Below are 19,140 nucleotides of genomic sequence, written 5' to 3'. Positions count from 1 at the left end.
GTTTGGCATTACTCTGGCAGAGTGGGAAATGTATTTTTTTTTCCCCCCCTTCTTTCTCTCTCCCCCACCCCTCCCGCAAACGGATGAACAGCGAAATCGTGAGCCTCACTCACTAGCTGCATCTTGCGATGACAGCTCTTTCTGGAGCAGACAGAAAGGAAGAGATTCGCTTAGCAGCCTCTGGGTACCCTTCAGGTCACCGATCGAGAATGGAAAGGTCAAACCACCTCCTGCTTAATGCTTCCCTGAGGCCACCCTGCCATGTTAGTGTTTTCTGGGAAATACCGCTTTAAATGTGGGGATGCTTCACAGTTACCGACTGTCCAAGTGGAAGTTATTTGAAAATATACCTCCCACCTCGTTCAGTAACAGACATTAGCATCTCTCACAATCTCCCATCTCCCTCTTCCCTCCCCACCTCCCCGATTACAACCAGAAAGACACAGAAGGAAACAATTCTTTCTGTGAATTAAAACTGACATACTCATCGCCGGGTGCAGTACTTCCCGCTGTTAAAGCCAGCCACTGCTTGGCTAGTGCCACCGAGGGAAAGGGTTCCCTTTGCTGTAGAAGCTAAAGAAAAGAGTGGGGCATATGCAGATCAACAGATACCTGAGAAAAAGGTCTCTCTGGCTTATCTCAGGGGAAGCAAGCAAAGGGTTTGTTCAGTCTTGGGATTTTTCTCTTTGTGTGTGTGTGAGAAAGGTTTCTCTTCCCCCAAGGACTGTTGGGCACCTCTGTGACTGAGTGGGAAGGTGAATGTGCAATATTAGTGACATTTCTCCCGAGGAAATATTAAGGAACTTGTCCTGCTTACAGCTATAGAAGGTACACAAAGAGCTGTTTAAATAAACAAACAGAATTGATTCCTAAATCATACTTCTGTATTCAGGAGCAATGGACGTCAATCAAACGTGGGTGACATTTGCCTGTCAATACAGGGATGATGGCTGGAAAGAGTGTGACTTATTACAGCAAGGCAAGAATGGGAAATGAGCCCAGAGGCAAAGAGGACAACAACCAAATAATAGCATCTCCAGCCACGATCAGAGGGCTGTGATCTTGTCTTTGATTTTATTAGCACGAATCCCCTCTCCCCTCACCCCTTCCCTTTTCTCTCTTCTCTATTCTGCAACACAATAAGGTCAAACAAGCGGGTGCTGGGAAACAAAGATTCATTGATTCTTCCTTTTAAGCAGAAATGTCAGCGGCTCCTTTTGCTCTTTCCTGAGAGACTCCAAGGCAGAGGAGCTCGCAGAGATGGGCCAGCCCAGCTCCTTATCATCCCAGAAAGCTCCCAACGAAGCTCCCATTTCCTGCACCTGTAAATATCTCTCCCTCCTTTTCTTTTTTATCCCCCCCCCCCCCCCTTTCATTCTTTTTTCTTCCCTCTAATGTTCTGCCTTAAAAACATTCTCTTATCTGTCAGGGGCACAAGCTCGCTAGTTTCCTCAGCTAAGGGCTTCTCCTCAAGACCCAGGAAGGCAGCTGAACACTCTTGGAGGATTGTGTCTGTATCTCATGGCTCTCTTCACCCCGTGGGAAAGGGTTTCAGCACTGCTGTCTCATCTGGGCAGGAAGAAAAGTTGTGACAAGAGTGATGGGTGCATGTCAGCCTGCAGCTGGACCCTCAGAGCTGTGTGTTTAGTCATCCCTGACTCAGGTGGTTTTGGTGACCTCAGGATGTGTTTAAACCTCCGCTGCAGCAGCCATCTCACACGCTGGGAAAACAGCGAGTCTCTCCTTCGCACAGACACAAACCCGTCGTGGTCTGGCAGGCCACAGTGACGCAAGGTGACTCCACAGCATCAAGCACACTCTGAGCTCCACACTCCAGCTGTGCTAAGCCTGATTTTTAAAGTGAGATCCTACCACACCAACCATTTTTACCTTCTTACTCGTTTTATCCTCATGTCTTGCCAACAGTCGTTCCCTCTTGCTGACTTTCACCCGAAGACAGCCACGAAAATCCCAGTCTGAGTGAGCAGAATAGAGAGAACGGGACAAGTACCTGATGCTGGCTTGTCAGTGCATCTTGTATGCTAGCTGGGAACATAACCTGGGACCTCAAATGCCACCCCACGGCTTTAGTTACCAGATTATTCATAGTTCCCAAGGAAAAACTGCATTTTCTGAGGAAACTAAGAATGGGAAACCAAAGGACTGAGATGTTGTGCACTGGAGGTCTCAGCAGTCTGGAGCAAAGTTAATGAAGAAGCCTCTTTTTATTGTGGGACCTTTGATTTCCTGATGCTGTAGGTCAAAGCATTGAATTGATGTAATTCAGGCATGGGCAGAATTGGTGGTGTTATGCTCCCCTCTCCGTGCTAAAGGCTAACAGTTGAGATTGCCAGTCTGTTCTTAATACAGCCATTGTACCCACATGAGCTGTTGCCAGTCTCAACATGTTAAATCTCTGCATTTTCTGAGTTTTCTTGCAGCCTGCCTGCTTCCCTCCTTGTTCTCTTTGGGCCTTTACACATTCAGCCCCGTGGTTGGTGTTGGAGCTGGATCTCCTGCAGCTCCTGCCATTTGAAACACAGCCTGCCCTCAGCTCTTGCCTCACCCACTAATACAGAGCCTTAAAGACGGATGGCATAGCCTGCACGTCCCTTTTTGCCTGAGTGTCTTTGCCTCAGCACAGAGATAGGCAAGAGCTGGAGAAAACCAACTCAGAATGTATCCACTGGCACACAGGGGAACACATTCTGCAGCCACCAGGCACAAAACAGCTCTGTACACTCTGTAGTGCTAAAATCAAAGGGTTAGCCTAGGAAGCAATGCTCTGTGAGAAAGGGCAACCCTTTCCTGGCTACAGGGAGCAGCGTGGAAAAAGGCATCTGCTGAACAAAAGAGTGCTGGAACGCCGTGCCAAGTTCCATACTGCTTCTGCTCATTCCTAGCTGCATCTGTTTTGCTCTTGCTTATATTTGAAACTGTGTTGTTAAAAATCATTCTATTAGAGAAGAGTTTTGAATTCAATCAGCTTGAAAAATGGAAGCTTTGCCACACTGTGGTTAAACAGTGGTTTAACTGTGCATGTGAAGGTCAGTGTTTGAACCTGGGTCGCTGTGGTGCGGTCAAGGGACAACAGGAGCTCACTCTTAACAGGTGAGTGAGTTCAATGCTGTAAAACAAAGGGCAGAAAAAACATCCTATCCTTATAGATAGCTCAAAGGTACCGTGGTGACACCTTTGCTGCTATCCTAAACCATTCCTGGTAATCTGTTCCAGTTTTGTGCACCCCACTGGCTAAAATTGCAGGTCTGGCATGTTGTGTAGTAGATCATATTGTGTCGTAGATCCTAGACAGGACCACAACCTGCACCAGCTTGGGTAGAAGCTCATGCCACCAACTCTACCAGAAACTTGTTCAGTATGGCTGAAGACTGTGTTTATAGTGATGCAAGTTGCCCACTGGATTCTTTCATAAAGTTAAGGTTTTTGTGCTTGTGGAAGGAAAAGCAGCTCCAGTGTACAAGAGAAACTTTTAATCTGTCCTTTGGAGTGGAAATGTCCCTCTGCACATCTTCTCTGGAATTCAGGCATTTGAGCTATCTTTGTGTTTGTGTGTGTGTTATAGATTTTTATCACAATTAGTGATGCCCTTTGAAGATCGGCCCCTGAACACGAAGGCAAATAGGAAAATGATCCAAAGGCAGTGAATCCAGCCTTGAAATGGTTACAATGGCTTTTGATCTGAATGAAGGGGGAATTCGGGGAGGGCTGTCACTAAAGTGACAGTGCTCAACAAGGAGAATTTGGAAATCAAGTCCACATGTCTCTTCCTTTTGAGTTTTTAATCTGGAAAGACCTGTCAAACGTGACTTGTTACTGGGGAAGGCTGGGATGCAAATGGAAAGCTCCTGACGCAGGTAATGTGTATCATGTTTTGACTGGTGGATTACTGGAGATATAAAACCACAACTGTACATAAAAGTGAGTCTTAAACACACAGGGAGATAAAGATTATACAGCCAACTGACCAAGTGTAAGGGTGTAAAATCATCACGTATGACACTTGAGAATTGCCAACATAAATAGCAGTAATGAGCCATAAAAGGTGCTCACAATCACAAGGGCCCTTGTTTATTCCAAAGATTAAACCACTAGTTGCAAGCACCAAAGGTCACTCTTGTAGCTTTCTCCTCTCTGTTCCCATGTGCCTGCAAGTCTGCTTCTCTCTGTGTTTTCTCCCTTCCCTCACTGTGTTCTAAGGTGGCAGGTCCAGAGCTGTAGTGGTGCACAGAAAGTGCACAGTCAACCTGAGGGGTGTTTTTTGACAGTCATACTGGTACTTCAGTCCCACTGGTGTCTGACTGATTGAGTGCTCTGACACCAGTGATGGGCTACAACTGCAGGAGCTGTCCTTGTTACCTGGGGTCAGCTTCACAGCCTCTGGGTAAAGCTGCACCCACTGAGCCCCTTTTGCTGATCTCTCACCTCTTCCAAGTGACACAAACCAGTGCTTTCCTTTGCAGTGGGAGCTGTGGGCAGTTTCTAGAGAGGTCACCGAGCACCACAGCACTATGGAGGGCCCACTGAGCAATGCCTGCTCCAGCCAGTAAACACATCTCCATAAACAGCCTCGATATACCAGTAAGTGTGCTGCATTTAAACTGGGTTTCAAACACTACACTGTTTTACACAGCACTTCCACCAATGTTTTTCACAAGAGCCTGGATATCCAGTACCCCAGAGCCCATGCCTGCTTGGGCAGGGTGCAGCTCACACTGCTGAAAACACCCTTTGTTTTCTCTACACACACCACCTCTCCCTTCCTCTAGGATGGGCAATTTAACTTATCACCCTCTTTTGATGTAGAAGTCTTGGCTTCTGCAACTGCAATGTTTTTCATGTAGGCTTTCCTCTTGACACCCTGCTTAACCCCCTTCTGATCGAAACCCATAGCAAATAACCTGTCACAGACAAGAACTCACAGTGCTCATTAATAAAATCCCCAAATATAAAGATAACCCTAAGTGCCATTAAACCAAAGAGTATTGCTAATAGTGAAGGCTACAATGTCTGCATTCTTATAAAGGGGTAAATAGTAAATATAAGTGGATGGAAGATAAATGCCTGTAACGTGGGAGCAAGATTAAACAACCACTTCATCCCTGCTTAAAACTGTATCAATAAGCAAAAGCATAAATCAAGTTCCACTCCTATTAAAAATCATGTCAATTGTTGGAGTCAATCAGGAGGAGATTTCCAGGTGATTTGCCCATGAGAATGATTCTGGTTACCTTTGAAATGGTTATGAGGCTACTGGAAAAAGATATTAGGGGAAAAAAACCAGGAGCACAGGCAAGCTTTAACCTACCTCCTCCAAACCTGAAAGGCTCCCTTCCCACTGTTCTACCAACCCAGCAGTCTTCTGGAGTTGCATACCAGAGTCCTTTATCTCCATCACGAGGTTGATGGATGGGCAATGTGGATGGATAGCTGGGAGTGGAGAACTCAAAATTAAAACCCCTTGAGTGGCAAGATGCCCGAGAGATTTATTTCGTGTTCTGTCATCCCCACAGCTGATTTTCTTTTTTCTTGTGCCTGATTATTGATTTCTGGACTAGTTAATGGTGCAATTTACTTTGCAAATTGCAATTACTTCTGATCACTCATTTTTCTTCCTATCTGTTTCATTAGTTAAAGCAGGAGACTCTTTGGTCCCAAACAATCTTCTATACAACGAAATGACATGCAGTGGACTTTGTGGGGAGCTTGAAAGATGCTGAGCCTTTGATTCTTATGGCAGGCAACTGGGCTCAGAGTTTTTGTGACATTTGTCCTTGTGCTGTTAAGAAAAAAGCATGTTGCATTATTGATCTGTGGGCCTGGCCCGTCACAAATTAGGAATAGCTCCACTGAAGGAAGTTGTAAGCCAGGTTAACTAAGGCATTAGAATTGGTTCTGCTATTTGCATGACTTTCAGAGTTGCAAAGCACAGGGAGATACAATGAATGCTCTCCTCTCCCAAGGGACTGATTATGCTGTGACTGCACAATGAGGAAGGGACCAGGCCTTTTCCTCATGGCATTGTAGAGATAGAAGCCGTGCAGAGGAGCTGTTGTGCATGTTTTCCAGCAGAACCTATTGCCAACACCGTCGTTGATAAGCTACACGGTACTGAATGTAACTTGTGGGTTTGGTGTTTGGGAATTTCACTTGCATTTAGCAATGACAGCAAAAAAAGAGACATAGATCAGAGAGAAAAACCAAAGTCTCCCCCAGCCACTGAGATGTGCACACCTTCTCATGCAGTACGTAGGTTTTCAGCCAGGCTGTTGGTATTCTTTCTATACAGCAATCAAACCAGTGTGCACATTTACTGCACCAATCCCACGGCATCAGGTGAGAAGAGGAACAGGACTGGCTGGAGAGTGTCTCTGCTATCTGGGGACTGAGATTTTCTGCTCTCTAGGAAGAGCAAATCTCAACAGGGTGTTCTTTCTGGTAGTAAGACATTATACATATGTCTATAATAAGCAGAGACACACACATGCACGCAGATGTGAAACAGGAATGCGAATGTCACAGTTTAGTAACCTGTTGTTTTGTATTTGACTGTTCAAATTGATTGGACTAGATGATCTCTAAAGGTCCCTTCTAACCCCTACCATTCTGTGATTCTGTGATTCCATGTGACCCAGAAGAGCAAGATAATATACACAATAGCCCATGAAAACCTTCTCAGTCGCTGGTGTGCACACTGAGTTACTCCAGCCAGCTAATTGAGCGAGTGCTGAATGCTGTTTGCACTTACCATATGAGTGACTGCACTGGCCTGAAAGGAGCCCTCCCTCCTGTGTTATTCCATGGTGAAGCTCATTGAACTCAAATTAGAGTCTCACTGGTCTTTGTGAGAACAGAATTTAGCCTGGAATCTTCCGTTTCATTAACTTTAAGTCAATCTTTAACTATCTGGAAGAGACAAGGATCTTTTGTTGAGTTTAGTGCCTGGGAGAGAGAGTGAAACGGTTAGAATTTGCAGGGAGTACCCTGATAAATGCCACTTCTCCCTGCCATGCTGGGAGGAACCAGGAAAGGCAAGCTGAGGAGAGGGCAGTGCCTCTGAGCAGAGTAAGTGTCTAACCAGGACGCTGTGCAGATCAGGGAACATCATTTGTGGGAAGCAGCATTTCTAGCTGTAATGTTGCAGTGATGATATGTTGAGATAAACATATTGAGGCTTTTTTTTTTTGAGGACCAGGCACAAGGCAGAACAGAGAGTGTCTGCAGGAGGAATGCATGGAGCAGCACAACAGTTGAAGGTGAACAGCACCAACTTCAAGGCAGCTTTGACCAAACTCTTCCTCCAGACATCTTGTCTGGTAAGCTCTCCTTCAACATTTGTCTCCCACCAGGTAGGGACACTAGTGGCTTTAATTGCAGACTAACTTGCAATTGGAAAGCAATATGCTGTCATGCTGCCAAGCTTGGCTGCTGTGGGATCCAGCCATCAGACAGCCTGGGTCTAAAGACTTGTCAGAGTTCCCTCTTTATGTATTTAATCATCTGCTTAGGGGTTTATATCCCAGATTCATTTTTTTTCCCCCACATTGGCTAGGTGTTTGGCATTTAACATACAATACTCTTCTGTTCTTAATGATGTCATTATCACACCTCCTCACTCAATCAGCTACACCTTTCTCCATTTTCAAGTGCTAACAAAGTAAGTAGCCTGAAGCCAGTGAGGAGCCAGCTCACTGATGGCATCACAGGTGAAAATACAGGATTGTTATCTTTTGTTCTCTTTTCCAGTGAAAATAAACTGCCTCATCTCTGTGACTTCAGTATGTTACATTAGAATAGTCTCCTTCATCTGCCCAGCTTCTCTCATCCTTACCACTTCAGGCAAGTGGCACAAAGGACAGACTGAGCTGCCCTTGCTCTTTCCTTTGCTCCCTCCCATTTGTACAGAGGTGAGATCTCAGTGCAGAGGATGCTGCTGCCAGAGGGCTGCGAGGGGACAGCAAAGGTGAAACCATCCGCAGCATTCCAGTTCCCCAGAGGATTCACTTACCTCCACTCTGGACTATCCAGCCTGCTGTGTTCCCCTTTCTACAGCTCTTTGTCTCCTCGTGCAGGCCCTTTGAATGCCTGTGGGCCCACAGACATTGTCCTGGAGTGAAGTCTTTAATCCCTGCACATTTATTCTCCATGTGTTGGTTTATCTTCAGTTGTATAAAATAGTAAAGGAACTAATTTTCACTTACTTCAGCTCAGACAGGCTGTAGAACAGTGAAAAAATACAGGCAGAAGCTGATTTTGGTGGCCCTGCAGACAGGTCTGCCAGTTGCCCCCATGGCCTCTGCCACTGGACACCCTGTCAGTGCAGAGAGTGCAGCACTTGCTCACCTCCCTGCTTCATGGGGGCTTCCCAGCACCAACAGAGAGCAACTGGGAAAGAAGAAAAAGAGAACACTCACCTCCAGGCAATGACAATTTTCAGGTGAGTTACATGCTGCTGTTGAGGTAGTTGTTTCTGCAAAAAGGCATGTGTTTGCCCAGCTCCACATGAGAGCTGTGGGAAGTGGAATAGAGAGCAAAAGTCTGTGGCTGATCTTGCTGAATGGGACAGATGGCAACCCTTGCCAAAAATAGCTTTGCTAGAAGTAGAACACATGGTAAATTGCATTAATTTTAATAATTGCTTTTTATGCTTTGATAAAAACTGGCAAAGACCTAAAGGATCCTCTACCCAAGATAATTAGCATAGCTCTCCTTGACTGCTCCCCTTTAAAGAGAACGCTGTTCTGAGGCTTTCACGGCTCACAGCATTGAGAAGGATGAGGCTGCCCACTTGTGCCAGGAAAGCAGAGTCTGTGGCTGTAAGTGGGACCCACAGAGAAAACATCTTTAGCTGCTGATAGATCAAGTAGCTTCAGGCCACTAAAGCAGCACTGAGCTCGGTCTACAAGGGACATGCTTCCTTGCAGGCTGACAACATCCAGCGTCTGTGTCTGGCCAAAGAATCTTGCAGAGTCACACTCTGAAGGGGAGCAGATCCAAAGCCTTAAAAAAAACCCCTCAGCAAGAGCCTTTTCCCAAAAGGAAAGGCATATTTGAGGAATACTTCTTTCCCTGCAGCAGCAGATACACAATTTCCTAGCTGCTGTAGGGGAAAGGGAACAGGCAGCTCCTTTGCCCACTGAAGGGGGGTTTTCACCCACCACAGTGCCAGGCACCGTTGTTGCTTTGCCACGTGGAAAGGGATAAAGGGAAGAGCGTGGACTAAAGGGCACCACAGCTAGTAAAACACACTGTGTTCTCTATTGCTTCTTACAACAACCTGCAGTCAGGAATCAGGGCTGCTTGACCTGGAAAGGAGTCCTCACATCCCAGCGAGCTCAGCCAGTGATGCCAGGCACACCAGCACCTCATCTGCACCAGCCATCTCACTGTCCACATTTGTTTCATCTTCTGCCCAACTACAACTAAATCAGACCAGAGTACTCTGGCTGCTGGCAGTGTCCATGCAAAGGGCTGTGCCAGTGACATGAAATTGGTCTCTAATTGATGCAGTTAATTCGGGGCATCCATTGTTCAGCCTTGTCTGAAATGACATTTCATTACCTGGGGGATTTCAGAGAGCCAGCATGTTTATTCCAGTTCTGGGGAATGCACAATGTGCCTCCCACATATGCTGCTACACATTTTTTTTTGGTATGAATGAAATACATTCTCTTTTACAGCTAAAAAAGTGTGTCTGTCAGTCCAGATCAGAGTCACTGAGGGATACAGTCACAAACCTGTCAGAGCCGGGTGGGCAAGAGGCCAGTGTCTAGGAGCGGTTCTTGTCCTGGCTGAGGACTGGAACTGCAGTTTCATCTCCACAACTGGTGCTGGGCTGAAACTGAAGCTTTGTCTCCAGAAGAGCTCTGTGTGGCTGCAGCTGAATGGAGTTTCTTTTCATCTTCCTGCCAGGGCCAACCCCAGGCAAACGGGCAGGATTTGTGCTGCCTAACAGCAGCTTGGGCAGCTCTGAGGCTGTGACAGAACCCTAGAAATAGAAACATGTCTCCATGCAACTAATGCCCCCAAAGGACACCTGAGCTAGATATTGTTGGCTGGTTTGCAGGTGTGATTTAGATGCACTAAAAGCTGATTGTTACAGGTGCTTGGGCAGACAGCTTAAAAAATCATGGTGCTAATTCAGGTCTTCTCCAGCTACAGGGATTATGGAAGCGAGCAAACTCTTCCCTGCGTGAGTGGCTCGCTGCTCTCAAGCGTGGTGTGCTGTGGTTCTTCCCTCCCCGAGCCCACGCTGAGCACACAGGCAGGAGCTGAGCAGGGCCGGGGGACGCTGTCGCCCGGGGAGGAGGCAGCTGCCAGCCGGCAGCCCCGCGCTGCGGAGCTCGGAGAGCTCAGAGGCTGGCGCCGGGAGCCAGAGCTCCGCGCCCCGGCACACCTCCCCCCTTCCCTCGCCCTGCCCTGGCACCCCAAGGCTCTGCTCCGTGTGTGCGTTGCGATGCTCGTGCTTTTTGTACGCAGTGATTTTTCAGAGCTCGGTGATTTAGACTGACGAATGTATTCTGATTTCCTAATATGTTTTCTTCACTTTCCTTTTCTGTGTTTTTCCATAAGAATTATTCTGTTCAGTAGCTCATGAAAAAACAATCAACAGCTAGAAGGTATATTCCACTTCAGCTTTTTGCACAGAATTACAATGTCTTATCTTCTTGGGGCTCTGGTTTTTTCCCTCTTTGAAAATGTATTAGTGTCTGTACTTCCCCACCGGCTCTACCCTGTTCTTCCACGTTTAACTCGATATTCCCACACTCTCTGTGGTTTTGCTGATGTGTTTCTGTGAGGTTTATCAGTTACTTGTGCTGCCACTTTTTTTTTCCTACAGCCTCTTCAGAGAGCACCTCAGAGGCTCTTGATGCTTGTGTTGCTGCAAGTGCACAGTGAAGCCCTCTTCAAACACAGCCCTTAGCTGAGAAGCACTGTGAGAGGAGCAAAGAACGAGGGACACGCTTGAGGAAACATTGCAAAAGGGATGAGACGTTCTGGAGGTGCTGGGTTGAAACATTTGACTCCAGCAGAAGCAGCAGATGAGGATGGATTTTTGACTTCTCTGCAAACCTGTGGGTTTTCACTGTAACTGGAGATGAATGTCTCAGTGTGTCACGGGATGAGAAATCTTAGAAACACCAACAGAATACCAAAAACGCTGCAAGGAAACGGAGCTGATTCAGTCTCTTGCCTCAGTAATCACAGTGGTTGCTTTTGGTAGCTTGCAAGTGAAACAGGCTTTGTCATTGCTCTCCCAGAAATTAGCAGCTTGATTTGAATTATTGTGAAGATGCCAAAAGCAGGTGGGCAGTGGGATGGCTGCATTTTAGGACTGACTGGGAGTGACCAAGCCTCCAGCTCTGGTGCATATCCATCAGAGCCACCAGCCTGTGCTTGAAGGTCCCACAAATGCAGAAACCCAGCTCGGCACTGGTGGGATTTCTGGAAAGCGCCCAAGAGTGTGCTCATACATCTACAGTGGTTGAGCTGAGCTGAGCAGGTTTGGGTGATGGCAGACAAGTCATTCTGTGGTGGGTAATTAAAAGGATTAAATACGGGCTGGATGATGAGTGAGCTTTGCTACCCGGGAGCTATTTCCAGCATGATGGATAAGAAGTTCTTTGAGCATGCTGGGCAGAAAATTCCTTTTCCTTTGGGTTTGGGGTTTTTTTTTGGCCTGATGCTGTGAATAGGATAGATTATTTCTAGAGGTGGTGCCTAAATTTCTGTTTAGACCCACGTGCCTGGACTCCACAGAAGGACAGATTTCCCCTGCAAGCTCAGGGTGAACGCAGCCTTTCTGTTTAGGAGGAGACATCCTGCAACAGAGCACTGCTCCTTGTTGAACCCCCTTCAAAGATTCACAGCCAGCCAAGTCTTGTGGCTGGCTCCAAAGGGGAAGAAGGGAAAGAAGAAGCACAAAGACCTGCCCTGCAGAAATCTCTCTGCTCGCTGCCAGGGCTTGGCTGCAGAAGGAAAGGGATTATTAGGAACTTCTTCTGCACCTGAGCGCTGCCACACCAATGATCAACAGCCATGAGAGCACAAAGATCCTCCATGTGCAATAAATCATAATCCACAATGAATTAGTCCATTTTTTTCTCCCCCAAATTTTATAGAATGGTGAGGCTGCAGAGGATTAGACAAATCCAGATCCCAACCTGCCTTGTCTCTCATCGTGCTGCCCTGACCTCTGCTCCTCGGTGCCAGATCCACTCTGCAGAATTACTCTTTGTGAACAGCAACCAGCCTCCAAAGCCCACCTTGTTCACTGTGTGTGCCTGCACACTAGCCCTGAAGGGTAGTGGTGGGTCACATCTGTGTTTACATCCAACATTTCCTATGGCTCACCTCCTCACGGGCTGCCTCGAAGGGGGAATGGTGACTGATAGAAATAAGAATACAAGCTGCATACACTGAATATCAGATTAAATATCACTTCTCAGCACTCAGAAACAGTTCAGCACACTTTGTTCAAAGGGAAAGTTCACAACAACTCCCCCAGCTTTTCAATGAACCTATTTGAGTTGAAATGGTGAGGGACACGCTCTGCAGAGCAAGGGCAGAAGACTCTCGCTCTGATTCCATTAGCCTTTTGCAGACATTCACCCCAGAGCTCTGGCTTTCAGAAATGTGGAGATACTGCCTTTTTTTTTGCCACAACCCCTGGGAAAGGAGGAGATGTATTTAGAGGAGCCCTCAGCCCCAGCCCTTGCTGCATGGCTACTCCCACGCAGGGCACCATGCTCCCTGTCCTGGCCCTGATGGCTTATTCCTTTGCATAATGTCTTACATCTGCCACCCATGTGCATCTGCCTTCATGTGTTCCCTTGAGAAGTTTGACCCTTTGCCCTCAGTTTTCCTCTCTTTTTCATCACCCTTTCTTTTTAGAGTGGTACCACTTGAGTCCCAGAAGGCAGGCTGAAGGCCAGCCCTTGCTCCAGGGTGCTTAGCAGCGTGGTGAGGACAGAGTCTGAGCCTCCTCTGCTGGCTGGTAACGCAGGAACAGAAAACACTGACTGAACCAGGCTCCTTTCAAATGCAACATGAGCATTTCCTACTCCAATTTTTTTGAGCATTAATGCTGCAGATCATAAATACATCTCCCATCAACCTGGAACAGCCACCAGACAACCTGGGAGGCAAGGAGGAGGAAGGTAAGAAGCCCTGTCAGATAAAAAACCTCTAAGGTATGAGGCAGAGCAAACACTTGAGGCTTCATCAACAGTTTTGCACCCAAAGCAGGTCTGAAGGCTAATACCTGGGCAACAGTCTCACATGGTGTCATCAGTCACTCCTCAGCTTAAACTCTGAGTAAAGCTTCTTACCAGAGCAAGCTCCTGCACCAGCTGCTGACAGCTGCCTCCATCTCTCTCAGTGTCACATCACCCTCAAGCAAGCTGAGGTACTGTAAGACCACTCTGACAGGACTTGTGATCCCTGTGAAAGCGTTTGGGGCAACTTTTATTTGCCTTCCTGGTAGCAAATGTCTGCTACAGCTCCTGCAACCAGCAGAGCAGGCTGGGGTGGCAAAGTGCAGCAATTTTCTTCTTGTTTTAAAGGGTGAATAAAAGGAAAAAGACATTAAGTAAAAACAAGGTGGGAAAATGGCTGATTTGAGAAGTGTAATAGATGTGCCATCCTCTTAATAATCCCACAGAAACTGATTATCTCAGTTTACAAGTAGTTTAAGGCAAAACTCAATAAAAAAAAAAGGGGATGATGAAGCTGCAGTCACAACCATCACTTTAGAGGGAGATTATTCATATCATGTTACAGGGAGCGGTGAATTACTAAAAAGCCTTCTTCGTGTCTGCATTGCTGCAATTACTCCCAATTACTGTCACTCACTCTCGTGAGGGATTCCTCGCCACCAGCTCTGCTCCAGCAGCCTCCCCCTGAGGGTACAGCACCTTCCCACATGCTGCCTGCCCCCTCACCTCGCTGCTGCTGCCCAGGGGTGGCTGTTTTTTGGAGCAGGGCTTAGCTGGGTCAGTGGGCAGGCTCTGCACGGGTGGGGATGTGGATTAGATCATCTCTTGAGGTCCCTCCCAACCCTTAAGATCCTGTGGTTCTGTGTGATTCCCTGTCATCTCACTGCTATCACCTGAGCCTGATGAGAGCTCTGTGCTTTTGCAGGCTGACCCATGCCAGAGGGCCCAGTAGAGCATAGGGAAGCAGCCCCTGTGCTGACCCTCAGCCCCCGGAGAGCGGTGGGCAGCACTGAAGCCTCCGTTCCATGTGCTCACTCTCAAGTCCTAGCCACAAAGGAATGATCTGTCCCAGACAAGCCTCCATGTTTGTGAGAAGGTGGCAGCTCTGTAGCAGCTCCCCTGGCTTGGACTGGGCTCCCTCGGTGCAGCCTGCTAATTGCCTCCTCTTGTCATGGCTTTTCCTCCCCTCCCCCTGTTGCAGGTCTGAGGAACTCCTATTAACCTGGCTGACTTAAAGACTGCCAAAGAACTGTCTCGAGACTTGTCCAATTATTCACCCTGTTATATCTCTCCTTGCATCTGAAAGCTGTGGGAAAGGGGCAAGGAGCAGCTGGAGGACCGAGACTCACTTTCCTCTGTGATCATTTACAACTCACCTCCCCGAAGACTCGAGCTCACGGCGGCGTGGAGCTTTTTATATCTTGCAATACACCACAAATGGCTCCTGCCACCATCTCCTGCCCGCTGAACCAAGCCCAGGTGCCCATCACCTGACAGTGGCCGCTCACCAGCCTTTGCCACGCTCCTGCCTGTGTAGAAATACGGCCTCATGCCTGGTGCTGGGACACCTGCATCCTCTGCCCATCTGTCAGTGATGGGTGGCAGCTTCTGGGATGTGCCAGGGACCCCACAGTGCTTGTGTTCCCTTGGCTAGGCAAAGCACCTCAGCAACCAGGAGCAACACACCGTGTAACTGCAAATCATTACTGGGGAAAGGCAATGCTTCTGTTTCTGTATCTGCCTATCACAACTGAAAACAGCCTCTCAGCTTTGGAAAGGAGACAAAACTCACTCCTTTCGTCAGTTTTTGTCTTGTTTGCTATGAAACCCCAGGTCCTCGTCCTCCAGACACCCTCCTTTGGTTTTGGGAAGATCTGGGCATGGATGGGACAGAAGCAGCTTAGCTCACTCTTCCCTCCTAGATTCCCATTTCTAACAAGAGCCCCTTATTAATGACAATAAACCACCAAACCCCAAGCGCTTGCCATTATTGGGCAATTTGTTTTTGCACTTACGTAGCAGATGCCTGGTAAGGAGATGCCTGGTAAGGACTGTTACTGAGAAGTGTGTGGCACTGACTTGATTTACCTAGATGGTCCTGCTGCTAGATTTGCTCTTCTACTCTCAGATGCTGGAGCCTGCTGTTTGATGTTTGTCCAGGGACAGAGGACAGGAGGAAGCCCTCTGGTTCAGCAAGGTTTGGTCTGCAGCATACACAGCAAACACAGCCCACCCGGCCACTGTCCCCTGAGAGGATACCTGTTCAGACATGCGGGGTCAAGGGGGAAAAGCACAAAGAAAGGTGGAGTCACAGCCTGACCTGGAGCAAACGGTTTGACTAGGCGGAGAGATCCACTGGCCAGTCCTGCAGACCCAGGAGCAGCACCTTCCTGCTGGTTTTTGTACCTTTCATTTCCCAAGAGGGCTTGAGAACCTCACGAGCACCCAAATCTCAGTGACCTTCTCCTCCCTCCAGTCCTTACTCCAAACCAAACCTTTCTTCCTCTACCTTCCACCCCTAAAAGCCCTTACCACCCAACAGGCTCTTCTCTACCTCCAACTCACTACACCTGCAGTGTTATCCCACCCTTGCTCTATTTAGACTCCCTTGGTCACCTTTCTGCCTTGCAAGCTCCCAGGCTGCTGTGTTCAGAGCTGTGAGAGCCAGGTTGGGGTTTTCAGAGGTGCTTGCTTTCCATCAACACCTCATAGGTATTCAGGCTGCCCTCCTCCTTGCTGATGAGCCTCGTCTACACAGTCTTCCTGCATAAAAAACTGCACATGTCAGAGGGGAAAGACAAATGACGATAGCAGGAGCGTGCAAGAACATCCTCTGAACATTTGAGAGGGCTGAATTCATGAACCACTTTTATCAAGCCATACGAGAGGCACTTAAATACTAGTTGCTGCTTATAAATAATATTGGTGTGTTAAATACACACATATTTTCACAGTTTTATAAAGCGAGTGATCTCTGTTTGCTTTCACCTGGAAATCATAAAGCAAAAATCAATGAGCTTATATCAAGCTTATATTATAGTCCTTGAAGAGTCAACTGACTCTATAAAAATGACTGTTTTCTAACGAAGATATCATTAATTGGATCGAGCTGGCAAAGTTTAAGTGCCTTGTCATATTTTGACTGCTATGCAGCACTGGAGCCTATTGATTTTATAGAACAGCCTGTAGATAAATGTAATGATTAATTTCATTCGGTTTACAAGAACAGAAAACTTCGCTGCAGAACTGGATGCCCTGTTTGATTTTCTGATGACTGCCTGTACCTTGCAGGGGTGTGTGTCTGGCTGTGAAGTCATGCCAGGTGGCCTGGCCTTCCCTGGTTTCTTATTTACTCAAAAGAAACTCCATTTTCTTCACAAACCCATCGGGATCTTTGCCCCCCCCCTTTCATTTCAAGGGCTTTTGAGAGATTATTTTTCAATCTTGCTTTCTAGGGCAGGGTAGGCATTTCTGTTTTCTTGCCCACAAAAGGAAAGGCTGTTAAGTTTTCTTCCATGTTTCTCTGTTTGTGAAGCTGAGGTTCACACACAGCCCTGAACCTCAGGCCTAGTTCACAGATACATGTCCAGGCCAGCGCATGCCTTGGGGATGACGGAGTCACCTCCAGGCCCCCAGTGCAGAGCCCTGCGTGTCCTGGGGACTCCCACACACCTCCCTGCTCCAGCATTTGCCCCCACAGCTCTCCCTATACCCCAGCAGCAGTGCCTGGGGATGGCCAGGCCTGCTGCTGGGGGTCCGGTTGCTGCCCCATGGGGCAAGCCAGGGCTGGGAGCCTCTTCCCACTTGCTCCAACGAGCCTCTGCTTGGTGCAGAGCCCAGGAGCTTCTTTTCCTGAGGCTTTGGGGGGGTTATTTTTAGCCCTTGTTACGGCACTTGGTGCCTCATGGCTGCCTCTGCATTATTTGGTTTCTTAATTGGAGGAGTTGACGAAGAACCAAAGTGAGGGGGAAAGAAATACCAGCAGCCTGCAAAGGCTGGGGGTGACAGTCGTACTCGCTGTGAACTGTCTCAATGTGCTTTCCTACCAGCAACAGGAGGAATGAAAAGGATTCCAGACCTTAATTTCGGTTCTTTCCTTCATGCCTGCTCTAATTGTATTGTTGCACCCACTACTGGCAAAGGCGGAAAACTGCATTTCTGGATGATGCCGGTCAGCATTCCTGTTTGCACAGGCAGCTGAGAGCTGCTGACAACTAAGCTCCAAGCCTACACATTATCTGCAAAGTATCTGAATTTCAATCCACGTTTTGATTTAAATTCCTCAGAATGGATGAGTATTGGATTCCTGACCCACGGAGGCATTTAATGCATCTCTGCATATCACAGGTGGAGTAGAGATTGTGAGTAGCTTACGTCGACCAGAAATTCAGAGAGGAAAGTCATTTGGTATGGTCTGAATGGTAACTGCTAAAATCATATCCCAATAAATACTCATGCCTCTCATTCCTCTGAACCAGCACTGACATATGCTCCAACATATCTGGATCGATACGAGAACAAATAAGAGGTGGCTGAGGGTGCTCAAACCAGGCCACCAACACTGTGGTTTCTAAAACTAAACCCTCTGAGGGGGCAGTTGACAAGATCACCAGTTCTCCATGTCACTGCTGTGACATTACATCCTAAACCACATGGTCAGAGGGAAAACAACACCCAGTACTGAGCCAAAATCCACTGTCCCACTGAGAGCCTGAGCCATGTCCCAGCACCCATCACAGCCTTCATGGCACTGCTCTTCCACCAGCAGTGTCCCAGCTGGCAAGGCCAAGCCTCAGATGAGTCCTGTGGCTCTGTTGCTGCTGTGCCCAGCCCCATGGCTGGCTCCTAGGAGGGATTTTTGCTCCAGTTCTTTGATCCTGGGGAGCACTGCTGACTGAGCTTGGGGTGGCCCTAGCAGGTATGGGATTGGCAGGTGAGAATTAAGTGGGCACTTGGCTGGGGTGGAAGGGAGGAAAGGCTCTGACTGGAGCAGGAGTGGGGCAGAGGGGCTCTTGCCAAGCTGAGGAATGTCCTGAAGAAGCCACCTGCACAGATGCTTTGCCCCCAGTCACACCTCGTTGCTACAGCTGCCTCTGAATACACCTCTCAAGCTGCAGAGGTGACTACAGCGGCTGGCGCTCATGCGAGTACCACGCTCCGTGATCTAAAAATACGGCTGAAATGTTGCTCTTGAGATATATTGTAAAAATGTCAATTCCAAGAGCTTTCTCACAATAGGGAAATGGCTCCTGGAGAGCTGTAATTCAGCTCCTGCTGTAGGGGGGGTGGGAGTGGGGTGTCTGCATGTGGCACTCAGGTGAGCTGGAAGAAGAGGTGGGAGACCAGCTGTGCCAAAGGCGGCACCTTCGGTGGCAGCACGGGATGGAAACCAAACACAGACACTTATAAATCATTGTGCTTTTCAGGCAAATTACTTCTCCTTACATCAGAGGAAACAAAGTACCCAGGAGGGGAAGAAAATCTAACTTTTGGGAGGTTATCAGGGCTTCATCCCAGAACATCAGCCAGCCCCGGGCGAGGCAACAAACACATGGCACAGATCCGGGAGGATAAAAGATGTGTCATTTGAAGAAGGAGTAGGAGGAAAATAAAGCAAGCTGACAGCTCACATCCTGTGCCATAATCCTAGAAATTGTTAATATTTACCAAATTAACAACTAATATAACCGATGACAATCTCACTCCTCCTGGTTGTCATGAGGATATTAACAGTTACCACCCGCTCCACACTGGAAATATTCCCTGGCTGAAGAGCTCTGGCTGTTGAGCACACGTAGGGATGCCACAGACTCACCCTGCCAGCTTTCACACCAGCTCCAAGCCGTCAGCCAGCATGGAGCACCCAAGCATTGCCAGGGCTGGAAAAGCTTGGAAGGTTTCTCCT

Source organism: Colius striatus, chromosome 5, assembly GCF_028858725.1.
Source record: "Colius striatus isolate bColStr4 chromosome 5, bColStr4.1.hap1, whole genome shotgun sequence".
NCBI classification, from domain to species: domain Eukaryota; kingdom Metazoa; phylum Chordata; class Aves; order Coliiformes; family Coliidae; genus Colius; species Colius striatus.
This window is presented reverse-complemented; position numbering follows the sequence as displayed.